This window comes from Artemia sp. Qi Xiang Cuo, chromosome 1 (assembly GCF_049724085.1).
Source record: "Artemia sp. Qi Xiang Cuo chromosome 1, ASM4972408v1, whole genome shotgun sequence".
Taxonomy (NCBI): Eukaryota; Metazoa; Arthropoda; class Branchiopoda; order Anostraca; family Artemiidae; genus Artemia; species Artemia sp. Qi Xiang Cuo.
The window spans coordinates 1,682,974-1,698,128 of record NC_142794.1 but is presented as its reverse complement, the minus strand read 5'-3'; the positions used below and the strand labels follow the sequence as shown (position 1 = coordinate 1,698,128).

Here is a 15,155-nt window from a genome sequence, read left to right as displayed (position 1 = left end):
TTGTACCACGTTTGGCATCACTGGTTCGATGTTCAATGGGAAGACCTCACCCCAGGAGCGACTTGTTCATGGTTAAGGTTGCATTGCAGACAAGTAAATATTGATGAAAGTGTAACATTTCACTAATATCTTCCGAGATAAATCCGGTTGCTTTGAATGCCATTCAGTAGTTATAATTAATTAAAGAGATGCAGGAGTACACAACTTTTTCACATCAATGAGTCAAGTCTCAAAATTATTTTCTAAAATAGCAATGTTCTATACCATTTTCATAGTCAAACGTCTGAATCGTTTGAATACAAATTTACCTTTTTGAGAAAAGAAAATCAGGGGTTTCTCTCTACTACTAATAACAACCGACCGCAGAACCAAGCCGTCTGAGGCCAAAAACAATCGCCTCGGCAATTCTACTTGAATCTTGGTTCTACTTGAACTTCAGTAGTTAATAATTACGAACTATTTTCAAAGGAAATGCACGGGGAGTTTTTTTAGTGCATGGAATTTTATTTCTGGTTGATAGAGGTGCGCCTATTCCAAAGATACTGCAATACTAGGCCAACTCATGGACGGAGTAGTGCAGGCACCGACATCCCCCCGGTTTCCAAAGATAGGTGTAATATTCTGGCTGGGCCCCAAGTAGGGACTGTATTTGGTATTAAGCAGATAAGAACAAATACTACAGATTGATCTTAGCTAAATGGTCGAGAACTGATCATTTAACGAGGGTTCTTAAAGACTGTTAGAATAAGAGTAACAAAGTTTGTCGCAAGTTTATTTTTGGTTGCAATACTCAAATGATATTCAATAAACTTATCAGTTCGTCTTTGAATTTTTCTAAACAGCATAAGACACTTCCCATAAGATCAAAATTTATTTCAAAATTTTAATGATAAACTGAAAGTTTTCCTATTAAGACTTGGACACAATTGTTATAAAAAAAAAATAAATAAAAAATTAAAAATTAGAGAATATAGGCCTTAAATCAGAGATACATGATCTTGGCCTTTTAGCTGACAATAGTTGGAACTAGCATTGATGAACTGCGTTAATTCTTGGTAATTAAGGGGAAGGGAGAAAAAGAATTTTTATAATCCAGAGCGGATAACTTTCCTGTGTTTTGAATTTGTTGTACAAAAATACCCAAGAAAACAAAGCCATTTATAATGAGAATTGTCACGCGAATTGTTCGCGAAATGATACCACTGGTATTAATCAAGAGCGTCAACTCATGGAAATTAGGGGGGCAAGGCCGGATCAAATGCCCAATCCCCCGCAATATTTTGTCAGACTCGTTCAAACGTAATGCAGTACATTTAAACAGATTTTAGACGGGTTTTTAACTTATTTTATACCCCTCCCTCCAAAACAACATTCTGGACACGGACCGGGGGGGGGGGAAGAGTATTCTTTAGAGTCCTGGGAGGGGAATTTCGTTGTCTTTTAAATTTCTTTAACAAATATACGCAAAAACAACAAGCCGACGCAGTATTAATCAATTTAAATGGGTGCGTAGTTAGCAAGGACAAGGGAGACATGTTTGATTTTACCATTTGTGCTTTAGTTTAAAACAGGGGTCTCCAAACTTTCCGTCCTTAGGGCCATACTGATTGCTATAGTAAGTTCCGAGGGCCAAAACCACATTATCATTGTTGTTGGTGGTAAAAAGTGAAATAGTCCACTGATGAAAAACAAAAGTCCAAAAAAGTACGCTACGTTTAAAAAGGGCTGCAAATCGGACTAAAGTCTGCAAAACGGCAACACTGCACTAGCGCAACCACAAGTCAGTTCCTATGACACTGTTGTGAAATAAAATAAAACGTACCTCCTTAAAACGTGTTTGTGCGTGTTTAAGTTTAATACATCTTTGTAATAGTATTTTGATTTGAATTGTTGCTTTTGTGTGTGATTTAGCAGTATGGAAAAGAAGCGAAAAATTGATAGTGAATGCAGAAAATTCAAAGATCAGTACAACATTCATTATTTCGTAATTGAGTCCAGTAACAATGCGATATGTTTGATTTGCAATGAAAGAATATCCGTTCTCAAGGAATATAACATTAAAGGTCATTATGAAACAAAACATTTTCAAAATTATTCAAAATACACAGGGAGTTTGCGGACAGAAAAATTCGAAGCTATGAATTGAGGATTGGAATGGCAACAATCTTCATTTACAAAACTCAAAACTAGACAAAAGGCTGCAACTCGTGCCAGCTTTCGTGTGGCTTCTTTAAATTGCAAAACATGGAAAATCATTCACCGATGGAGAAATGATCAAAGAATGCATAATTACAGTAGCCGAAGAATCTGCCCTGAAAAGGTGAATTTATTAAACCCTGTCAGTATGTTAGCAAATACTGTGGCTCGAAGGGTAGAAAACATCGCTGAAAATACATCCTCTCAACTGTTCGACAAAAATGGACGTGTTGAGTGGTTTTCTTTAGCCGTTGATGAGTCAACGGATGTATCAGATACTGCTCAGGTGCTGATTTATATTTCAGGAGTAGATAAAAGCTATGAAGTGCATGAAGAACTTTTTGATATGTATAGTATTCATGACACTACTGCTGCTACAGATATTTTTAAAGGAGCTGAATTGGCCATTAATTAAAAGAAACTTCGATGGAAAAACTTGAAATGTATCACAACTGATGGAGGCAAACACATGAGCTTACATTGTATCATTGATCCACAGTCTTTGTGCGGAAAATGTTTGGATATGTGTGAAGTTCTGAAACCAGTCATAACAACTGTTAATTTTATCCGATTTTTTGGGCTAATCACTGACAATTCCGACAATTTATTGAAGAGATTGGAGAAAATGACTTACCTTATCATACTGCCGTACGTTGGCTTAGTTGTGGGAAAGTCCTTCGGCGCTTTTTTGAACTTCAAGCAGTGATCGAAATTTTTTTGAATGAAAAGCATCGTCCTCTTATTGAATTACAAAACGACGTATCGCTGTGAAAGCTAGCATTCTATATTGATTTGACAAAACCTGTGAACTAACTGAATTGGAGATTGCAAGGAGAAAAGCAGCATCTTCCTGATTTATACACTAGTATCAAGTAATTCCGGAAGAAATTGATTCTGTTTCAATCACAACTATGAAGTAAATGTTTTTCACGTTTTAAAACATGTGAAATATTTGGCCACACCACTGAGACTGAGTTTTCTATCAATTTTGCAATCGACACAACGAGTGCTTTTAAAATAAATTTTGATACTCATTTCTCGGACTTGGATGCCATTGCAAGTCAAATTAAGATTTTTCAGAATGCTTTTTATACTGACATTGAAACCCTAGCCCCGGAACTTCATGGAAATGATTGATCTACAGTACAGTAATATAATTAAGAACAAATATCAAACTCATCTTTGTTCGAATTTTATGTGTCTTCCACTGACACAACTTGATAATTTGCATAAATATACTCGTGGGCTGTTTTCTGTTTTTGGTACTACTTATTTGTGTGAGAAGACCTTCTCCAAAATTAAGTAAACAAAAAATGTTTACAAATCTAAATTAACTGATGAGCATCTTAAATCTCTGTTAGCCACTGGTACAAGTAAAATTAGTCCAGAACTACAAACTATTGTCAGTGGAACATCTCAATTACAAAAATCTCATTAGTATTTCATATGTCATTATGCTTGTTATAAGTTATGTTTATATTTAAAATGTATAAAATACTAGTTGGATTCATTTCAATAATTTGTTAGTTATTATATACTGAAATTAAATTGTCTGCATATTATACATGTCTTTACTCATTACAATTCTGTATTTCTTTATCCAACTTATTACAAAAACAATAACAATAAGCCTACAACAATGTTATGAGTAGTTAGCCCATTACCATATCAATGTAGATGTCATATTAATAATTATTCAACATAAAATTAGAGTACTTCAGTGAACTAAATCTAATTTCTATAAAAAATATGTTCTCTATAAGGAGTTTTCAAGTATGCTAGCTCTCCGCGGGCCGGACAAAATCTGTCCGCGGGCCGGATGTGGCCCTCAGGCCGTAGTTTGGAGACCCCTGGTTTATAAGATATAAGGGGTATATATATATATATATATATATATATATTATATATATATATATATATATATATATATATATATATATATATATATATATATATATATATATATATATATATATATATATATATATATATATATATATATATATATATATATATATATATATATATATGTATTTATCTGTTCGTGGTATTTTCAAGAATTGAATAGTTTGAATGAATATTAAAATTGAAAACACAACAAATTTAACCTCCCTGGATTCTAGAAAATGGAACTGGATTCTCAGTTTAGTTTCAGCTCAGTAGCGGGGTCTTTCACCATAGACATCTCTGGCTGACTATTTATTTGTGTCCCTATTTTTTTGTGTGAAGATCAAGATGAAAATCGGCACTGATTTTGTAAATTGGCGCCAAAAACTAGAAAATTTTTCAAGCTCAAATCGACGCCGATTTCTTTTAAAATCGGCGCTGATATGGAAATCAGTTCCCGAAATCAGCTTCGTGTGTCCAGCCCTTAAAATACCATTTTCAACGAAAAACGACGTGGTCATAGTAACCAAAAATTCATCTTTAAGGACTTTTTAAAAACATCTTTAAGGATGTTTTTTCAGTAAAGTGCAAAATATGTTCTGGTCTTGGGAAGGCAGAGGGGTTTTGAGCCCAACTCTTGTTAATTTCTGCTCGTTTTGAGTTTGACTCAAAACAGTGGCGGTGCTTTAAATATGGGGACTAGCATAAGGAATGGCAAGTGACGGAAAACCTAAATCATAAGCTGTTACTTTTTCTTTGATGAAGTTAAGGGTACAATCCAGAGCACAAATTTTGGAAGCACGTTCATGATAACCAACAGCAGGAATTACAGGCAATTCAGTGGGTGAAATAATTACGTACGTTGGCACTGTTAATTCCTCATTTTCACACTTCCGAAGCAGATCAATCATGTCTTTCACATTCTGAGCGGGGGCATGATCATCATGTCTCCTTGGTGCTTTTTTGTTACTAGGTTAAATTTCTGCCCATAAATCAACTTTAGCATCTTTGAGAATATTTTCAGAAAAAAAAAACTCCACTACATGACTAATGATAACTTCATCATCAATACCCGATCGAATGCTTGATTGGACAAAATTAAGAATAGTTGAATGCGCTAACATTATTATTTTTCCTTAGCTGTGCTCAAAAACAATTTAGGTCCAAAATGTAACCAAAATAAATTCATTATCTAGGTAAAAAGTCCATCCAAATTTTATATGCAATCATAAAAACCAGCGTTAATCTGGTTAAGCGTTAATTTTGTAAATCCAAAGTTAATCTGGCTTGAAATTGAACTATTGTACACTCGTCAGATGCCAAATGAATACTGACGAATTACAGGGTTGCCACCAGACCAAAACATTCCGTACCGTCCAAACTCTTAAAACGTAACTTTTCACAGGTAAGTCTCTTTTCAACGCTGGGTGCACTAACTTTGTTATCAGAGGCAGTAATTAAGGGGGGGGACATTTGCTGCCTGTATAATTTTGAAAATATATTTTCCCGTAATCTCATTAAAAATCCCCCTCATAAACAATAAGCAGAACAATAGGAAAATTTTTATATAAGACACTGGAACGCAACTTTAAATGAATATTTCGACCCTATATCCAAGGGCCGTCCTCAGCAAAACAAACGAAGAAAAACCAATATAAAAGAAACTCACATTAAAATTTGAATATATTAAAAGAAATCAACCAATCAAATTCTTACTTTACAATATAAAAGAAAATTAAAAAAGAAAATTTAATTAAAGAAAATTAAAGAAATATTACAAGTAAGAATGCCATCACAAGATTCGACACAACGATGAAATATATTTATACAGTTATATATGGGACCTCAGAATGTGTGGGGGGTATAGTGTCAAAAAAGTGACCACGATACTTGGAAAAATTCTAGCATTAAATCAAAAATTCCCGCTCAACTAATCCAACCCCTCCTCAATGCTTGGATATAGCCTTGGTTATAACCAAAAAAATGGCTCATTTTTACAGCTTCATATATTTTGTTAATATCAGTCGTTCCTCATCCCATATAAAGAGACCAAATTTTGTATATAATCATATATTATGTTCAACCAATCAGAAGGGGGGAGAAACCGCCGTACCCAGAGGGGGGGGGGGTTCACCCCCCTGAAATTTTGTATTGAAGATTTAAAAATAAAAAAACACTTAAAAAAAAAGATTTTTTATGCACATTTGAAGTTTTTTTGTGTACCCCCCCACCCCACCCGAAAAGAAATAGGTATTAAACCCCCTTACCAAAAGAAATCCTGGGTAAGGCCGTGGGGGGGGGGGGGTGAGGTTTTTATTGTTTTTTAACGCGTAAAAATAACAATTAAAAAAATAAATTAAAAATAAATTATAGATAAACAATAGTATTCTAATATTTGAATGTTTTTATTAAATATTTTACTTAATTTATACAGTTTGTTGCTTCTCAATATAATTTTAATATGACTGCTTGCAGAACAAGACTCGAGTTCAAAACAAACTGATGAAAGGTGGTGACTAACTGAATTTTGGCACTTGTCTCTAAGCGTGGGCGCCCATATGGGGGGGCAGGGGGCTCTTGCCCCCCCCCCCTGGCAAAATGGTGCTGCCTTATTTTTATATTTTTGTTCTGAGATTTCTATTATATAGCATTAAAAGTAGCAATTAGACGAAGTTTGCCCCCCCCCTGGAATTCAGCTTATTGGCGCCCATGTCTCTAAGCGAATGATAATCTTTGCTCGAGAGAGAATGTTCTTAACTTAGTATCCAAAGTGGGTATTTTCTCATTCGAATAGCCGAGTGATTGTGTGATAAGACTAAATGACCGCGATTTCAAAGAACGTAGATGCTCATGTCAGTGTAACTAAAATGTGAACAGTGGATTTTTTCACAGAGGGAAAAATAGATTACTCAGAAAATGTGAAACTTGTTCATTATTTAAAAGCGTAACATAATTGTACCATAAATTCATAAACGTAACAAAATGTAACGTTTTTTGGACCGTAACGTAAAACGTACCACAATATTTAAAACGTACCAAAAATGGTACGAACGTAACCTCGGTGGCAACCCTGACGAATCATGACTTTAAACTAGATTTCGGGAAATTTACTAGATCCTCTAAATTTACTAGATCCAGGGTTGCCACCACAACCAAATAAAGATCACCAGATTTTCACCAAAAAAAATCACCAAAAATCACCGGATTTTCACTAAAAAAATCACCAGAAATCGGTGGTCAAGAATGATAAGCCTTACACCAAAAAGACGCGTTGGGCACCCTGAGCTTTGAAATTATTTTTTTCAATGGCCGTCAACTGCCTAAAAAGGAAGAGAATTTATACCTAAAACTGGAATTCCAGCAAAGACTGAAATTGTCACCTAAAATCCTGTTACTGGACATAAAATCCTTTTTATTTATTTAACTACTATTATACCTTTCTCTGTCTTTCTTTGAATTTACTTTGTATTATACCTTTCTTTGTCTTTAATTTGCAAAATCTTTTATTTTTCTTTTTTCTAGGTTTCCATTAAAAAAAAAATAACCCCAAAAATCCTATTTTGTCCTCAAATCGAATTTCATTTGCTTATGAGCGTTTTTAATACCCCTGCCGTAGTTGGTATCCTTAGTGGTAAGCTTTAGCTCTGAAAAAGACGACTCAGATGGTGTCAATTTCTTATATATTTATTTTACTTCCAGAAAATTGTCATGGGTCAAATATCAGGTGAAATATCAGACAAATAGTGATAAATCTTATTTCCCTGGTTCCTTAGACAAGAGCCCCTTGAGACTGATCCCCCTGGTTTCTTGAGACTGTTAAGTCCCTTGAAAAAGACCTAGCCAAGGCTGTTGAATCTATGTTCATGTGGGACTATGCTTTCTTTACCTGAGAATTTTTTTTTCGTTTCTGGACCTCAATCCGTTTTTATCACACATGGGACACTCATGTATGTATTTATAAATTAAAATTTGTAACTATGGAGAAGCCGTTTGCCAAGCTAAAAGGATACACAGAAACCCAAAATAACTCCAGTCTTTAGAAATAACGAATCAAAACAAGACATAAAATATGAAAGTCATTGATTATTTCACCTCAGTAAGACAGCAAAACCAATCATGCATGGAATGTCAACCAATTTTGTAAAAAAATCACAAAATTAAATGAAAATCAAAAGATTAAAACGGAAAATCACCATGAAGATAATAAAATCACCTGAGCTGTGGTAACCCTGACTAATCTAGTAGAATCCTACTGATGGTGGCAATCCTAAATACACTAATCGAAGCAGGGTTGCCATCCTGACCTGGATGAATTTACTAAATCGGAGAGAAAAAATTTACTAGATCGCATCTGTTTTTACTAAATGCTCAAAAAAAAATTTTTTGCGCTTGTGGCTACGCCGCACGCGCACCATCTAGCATCGATTTTTACTATAGGAGGATAATCATTCACAATCCTTTTTTCTTCTTTTTTTATCTTTTCCTTTTTTCTTTCGTTTTTATAGCATGATTGAAAATTCCGAAAAAAACTACAAGTTCAAAAATCTTTTTTTTTTCATTATTTGGATGTACTACTGGATAGGCTTCATATTTCAGATGCGGTGTATGCAACACGTCAAACAATAGTCTGGAATCTTGGATTCTGGAAATTCTGCTGGTGGAGCCGGCTTTTAATTTATTAATATTCTTCAAGTCATAAAATTTAGATATATTGAAACAGTAAAAAACAATTAACGAAGACAGACAGCTACAACTCATCACGAAACAATTCAGGCGATGAGGTACTTAGAATATGAGCTGTGTTTGAAAGTGACGGCTTTTGAAATTTGTTCCCCGGGTTCCGTTTTTAGGTTTGAAATCTAAACCCTTCAATTTTGCATTTTTAGGAGAAAATTTGCAAGTTTTAAAACACTAATTTGGGTGGTCCTTAAATTCGAAATAAGCTGCTTACAAAGATGTCTGGCAGATTTTAAATTAATTAATTTATGATTTTTTTTATCTGATTTTTTCTGGATTATTTCCCGTTCGTATTCTAGAGAATCAAACACAAATTCAATCTATGTCACTTCAAAACGGAAACTACGTAATCGGCTACCGGTTTAGTTGTAAAATTATGTACGTTAAAAAGTACACCTCAAATTGGACTAGGGATGCCAAGAAAAAGAAAACTTATATAACATATAATAATTAGTTAAAAAAATACCATTTTGTCAATAGTCTTCAGGTCAGGTAAATCATACAAATTTCATAGTAAAAAGAAAAACATGTAGTCATAATCAAAAAAGTCGCACTTAAAAAGGCTTTACTCGTCCTCGTCCTCGTCCGAATTTAAAGCATCGACTAGTGTCGAATTCTGACTCAAAGGATCCACATGTTTCCATTTCTTGGTAGCCCGAGTCAAATCGCTGGGGATCACCCTGTCATGGATTCCACTTGACGATCTTAGGACAAGTTGCTTTGTTTTCATAAGGGCCGAAACAGTCGAGATATTTAGCTTATTCCGATTTTTGTTTTTTATGACGGACAAAATCGAGAACTGTCTCTCAGCTCCAGCACTCGAATGGGGCAAGCTGCAGAGAGTCAGAAAGAACTTTGGCAAGTATGGAAACAGTTCATTTCCAGCAGCGTCTTTAAAAAGGGACAAAGCTTTTCAAAATTTGCACGGATTTTTGAGGTCCAACTGTGAAACGTGACAGAGAATTGTTTTCCTCCGTTTAAATAACGCAAACTCATGTTTGCGTTAATTAAACTTGCTCATAACGCAAGTTTATCGGATCAACCTATTGTGCCCCCCCCCCCCTAAAATATTTTTTGCGGATCAACCTATTTTGCCCTCCGCCCTACAAAAAATCCTGGATTCGCCCCGGTGCAGACTGAAACCATTTGTCATCTCATTCAGAAGAGAAGAAGCACTCAAGTTGACGGCAATCAACAAACACAGTGGCCAGCAGCCATTTTACTTAAGGGACTCAAATATAGACAATGGGACGATTATTTAATATCTGACAACAATAAATTTTTGTTAATGTATCAAACCAATATCATTGCTTTAGACCTTGACTCAATTACGAGTGCCCCACCCGCAATTGCCCCTACCCACAAATATTACTATTTACCTTAGTTCTACCCTATGATGAAAGGATGATAAACTTTCTATCTACAAGTAAAATGAATCATTTTCTGCAATTCTGAAAATAAAGATAACTTTCACTGCTTTCAAAGTTTGGTAACTACAATTTTTTGGCATATTATGGAGTGATAACTGTTTCTTAACACGTATATATATATATATATATATATATATATATATATATATATATATATATATATATATATATATATATATATATATATATATATATATATATATATGTATAGGCTCCTTAATAAAACTTTTCAGACTGTCCTCAATAAAAATTTTCAGACTGAGGAGACTCGTCTAATCACCTTGGGTGGTTTTTGTTTTGGGTGGCTTTTGTTTTGATTCCAATAGATTCCCAATCATCACAAATAAGAGTGTCATTACAGATTCATTTTTAGTTGGTAAGATTTATACACAGAAAGATGATTTTGTCGACCTTTAGACGCCGGAAGTGTCTGTTTATGAAAATAGGTGACTGCTTGTCTGTCTCTTTAAGAGACAGACAAGCAAAAATTATAAATTGTCATATATTTACGATTATTTTTTTCCGTGAATTTATTGAAAATAACAAAAAGGTCCGTTTACTATAAATCATTACTTTTTACTAGATTTACCTAGATTTAGTGAAAATTTACTAGACCCTCTAAATTTATTAATTACAGTAATATCCTACTGTCGGTGACAACCCTTACTAGAAGCCTCAATTTAGTGAATCCGGCGTTAACTGGATCTCACTATTAAGGCTATTCAAAAATTATTGAATTTCAATATTACAATGTTATAGCTACTTCAAAAATTTTAACATTATTTAATAACAATTTATTATTAAACTATTTCAATTGATACATAGATTATACATTACATTTCCACTTGTACAATTTCAATAAAAACTCTTTATTAGTTTTACGTTCATCTATAGAATATTTTTCAAATTATATTTAACCAAGATTCAACTTGAGAATATATATTTTTAACGCATGAGTTGCATAAACTGAAAATATGAACACCGAAACAACAAATTGCAAAATGCATTAAGATGCTTCCCCGCTAATTAAAACAAATAGTTTGGTACATAAGCGTCAGGTTTGTGCATTTATGGTAAAAGCATGAAATTTCGCAGACATGCAGAAAAATATTGAGAATCTGACTGGGGTCAGAAAAACTTTTTTTTCACGCGATTATCGCACCATTTTGCGTTTTTCCGCTTGGGAAAAAATAGAGGCCTTTCGGAGTGGAAAAAATAGCTGACTTTCAGAGTGAAAAATTTGTCTCTCCTGATCCCAAAAATGTGCTTATTTTTTTAGTCCAACTCCTGATTACTGAGTTACCATCATTTTTATCACTACACTTCATGCATTTCCGAGTAATTTCTGCTTTCTGAATTTGTATTTTTCATCATAGTCGCATGGAAACTGCTGAACAGGTTACAGAAAATACGAAAAATCGACTAAGTCGCACATTCAAATTTCTGTCCACTCTCCCGCACTGCTTTAGGTTTTTCCGCGCGAAGAAAAAAACGCAAATTTTGAGAACGAGCGATGACCAAGTTTAAGATCTCATCTCTGACTAATTCGAGTCTCTCAATTCCAAAAATGTGGTTATTTTTGTAATGTGGTTATGTTTCTATGCCATACTCTAACAAAAACTCATGCCCTCCCTATAACCTTCCGAAGGAGATCATACGTTTTTGACTGTAATTAATTAATTACCATTTCAGAACTCCTCAATAAGGTTTCAGTAGAAAAAAGAAAAAAAAATCATTTATTCAACTCAAACAGCTTGACTTAAGCTACAAAAAAAAAATAAGCTACAATAAAAGCTACAAAAGTGCATTACTGATTGTACTGATTATCGCGACCTTTGCACGAACAGAGAACTGTACATTTAAGGAAAACTTTTGCACATTTGCACCTGCTTTTGCACTTTGTTTTAGAGCTACATTTGAGCAGTTCCTTGCAAATTGTCGCAGCCTCAGCAAGATTAGTCCAGAAAGGCTCCCAGATTCGTCATGCTTCCCCCACAGTATAAACCTGGATCCAGTGGGGAAAGTTCCTGCCAACACGATGATGCCCACACCTGGGTCTGCAAGTAAGTGTGTTTGGCATGCTGCTCAAGAGCAGCCGCTGTTGGGGGCAGTCTTTCCATTCCGGCTGTTTTCGTGTGAAAAGCTCCTTCCGAAGACTGTTCACTTCAGAAAAGCCGCTTGATTTGTCGTATAGAATGACGACGAATCGCTGGATGTCTGTAAAGTGACAATCTAGGAGTGGGGCACCTGATGTACTTAGAGTAAGGAAAGTTGGAAAAATGGATTCCACAGCTTTCCAGGTCTTCCAAACACCATGCTTTCCATGAAAAGCAAAAGGAGAAGTCGTTTCGTATCCAGAAAAGGCACGCAAAAAGAGAAGGCATCGAGACCTGCCAGGTCCTAGAGGATAAGTAATATTATGAATGTACAGTATTTTCGTCTTTGCTCCATGCCTATAGATGACAAACAGGTTTTCAATCTGAAGCTGCTGGAACAATGCTGTTACAGTCACAACCACATCAGAAGCCACAGTTATGATGGCTATGAAGCTATAGTCACACTGAGCCTGATGAAAGGCATGGAGCAGAACACGAGTATCATTCTCTTCGTGGTTGTTAAGTGTGAGGCCTTCGCGAAAAGCGATATCGCGCGTTGAAATAACTGTGTCTCCAAGAGTAGCCACTACAAAGATGTCCTGCAATTCCTGGACTACCATAGTCACCAAAAAATGGAAGAGTCGACTCTTGTTCTAAGTTTCTTTCAAAAAGTCACGCTAGTTCATTCGAGGAGCGGGGATTCGGTCTATGAATTTCACGGCATAAGACGAAGTTCTTCTTTGTTCACGCGTTTTTAAAACTGCTTCCTTCGAAGTGAAAATATAATAAGACATTTTGTTTGTGTGCAAATTTTCAAGAAATTTGTCTGTACGCGACTCAAATACCTCATATCGCTTTTATACTTAAGCAGAAAAGACTATTAGTCACGTGGTGAGACTTTAAACAATATCAAGACATCACAGGAACGGTAAAAATATAGTCTTCTGAATATTGTATGTCATAAAACGAAGAAATTTATAAAAGGAAAGAGAACTTATCAATGGTAAATTGTACGTTACTTGTTCTCTTTTCATATGCTTTCTCTTAAAAAAAAAATACATGCCACGTGGATTTTCTTCTTTTCTTTGTTAAACCTGCTAGCGATGTGGGGTATTTCAAATCGCATTTTTAAACCCGCAAATGGTCGATTCATTCAGACCACAGTCGTCACTTCCACATTAAGGTGAACCAGAGTTTGTAATGTAGAAGTATGAAAGACAGTCCACACCCGGTGATGATGAAAGTGATGATAACTCAGTAACGAATGGTTGGATATTAAACGTAAGCACATTTTTAGACTCAAAATACTTGATTTAGCCATGAAACATACCCTAAGCGCATCTACTAGCTCAGAATACAGGAAACAGTACGACCCGGAGTTATAAAAATGACTATAACTCGTAAAATAATTATTTTATTTAAAAAGTGGGCACATAATCAGAATCAACAGACCGTAATCAACCAGAAACGACCCTTCAAACGTCCAAATCATTGAATTTCAAAAATACCCGATTTTCCACACGGAAAAACCTGGTAAAACACGGAAAAACGTGCTCAGAAAATGTGGTTCTGTCACCTGTCAGATTCTCCGTATTTTCCTGCATGTGTGTGCCAATCTTCATGCTTTTATCATAAAATGCACAAACCTTATGGAAATTGGCGCTTATGTACCTAACTAGAAATTCACCGAATGATTTTCCAAGCAGCTCAAAAGAAAATATGTAAAAATAAAACAAGTGCTGATTAAAAAAAAAAAAAAATGAATAACCCCTAAGGGAGGGGGGTATTCAAAAAGACAGGGTACTTTGTTTTTATCGAGATATAAAGAGAAAATGTGTTTAATTTCATTATTCGAAATGTCATCTTTCCTTCCCATTTGGGGGAAGGAAACCCCTCCAAGATATGTAAAGAGGCTCATTTTTAAGCATTATCGTCATACTTGACCAATTGTCTTATGAATGCAAAGCCTGGACAAACACAATAGCTGATGCGCAGTTAAACCTCTCTGTACATAATTTCATTTGATCGTGAACTTAACTCTGTGCACATTGCTTCATAGTCATAAAGTCTTTGTCGTCAAAGGGTTTTTAAGCCTAGTGATTTTTTTTTTGTCACACTATCGATTTATAAGGTGAACAAATTATGACAATATATTCGGGTGTTGTAGATGCAAGTACAGACCGCTTTACTTAAAACTTTGAGAATAGTTTTATCTTCTTGAGTAGATTAACGTGACGATTGCTTCCTAAAATTTATATATGTACCGCAATTTTGATTCTTAGAATATCTTATTTGGAAAGTTCTATGCACCATTTAAAAAGAAGCTTGAGACTTTTATCAATTTCTTTAGGCCGTACAATTTAGAGAAAAAAAAAACCTGCTGAGTTAAGAAAACTATGTATTAAAGCTAGTTTAGTAAAAGCTAAGGTAGTTATGTAGTTTTGTTAAATTCCTATAAAATCCCATGTCTTCATAGAGAGTCTTTGGTTTGTTTAGGAGATAAATATTTCAAGTATTTAAATTTGTCACTGAATATAAACAATTCAAATTGAAACAGTTTGTCTTTACAGTTTGATTATAGTAAACAATTTTTAGACAAATATGTTTTCAAACTCAAGCTCAAGTTGAATTTTGTCGTATTCAACTTAAAGCGAGGAAAATATCGAATTTTCAATTTCTACAATATATTCTGGGTTGAATGATCGTTTCCTATTATTCAAGTTCGGGGAGACTGAAAATGAAATAAAAACTCAAAAATTCCAACATTTAGTACCCATCTTCGACCCTATGGAGTGAAATATAAAAATTG

At 34.6% G+C, this 15,155-nt stretch overlaps 1 protein-coding gene and 1 non-coding gene across 2 annotated transcripts in view; one reads left to right on the top strand and one right to left on the bottom strand.

The window, feature by feature from the left end:
* LOC148955885 (uncharacterized) overlaps positions 1–15,155 on the top strand; it is a 395,061-nt gene that overhangs the window by 176,889 nt on the left and 203,017 nt on the right. The window lies entirely within an intron of this gene.
* On the bottom strand, positions 518–713 carry LOC148955887 (U2 spliceosomal RNA). Its single transcript, XR_016142551.1, has one exon. It is a non-coding gene; the product is annotated as a U2 spliceosomal RNA (small nuclear RNA).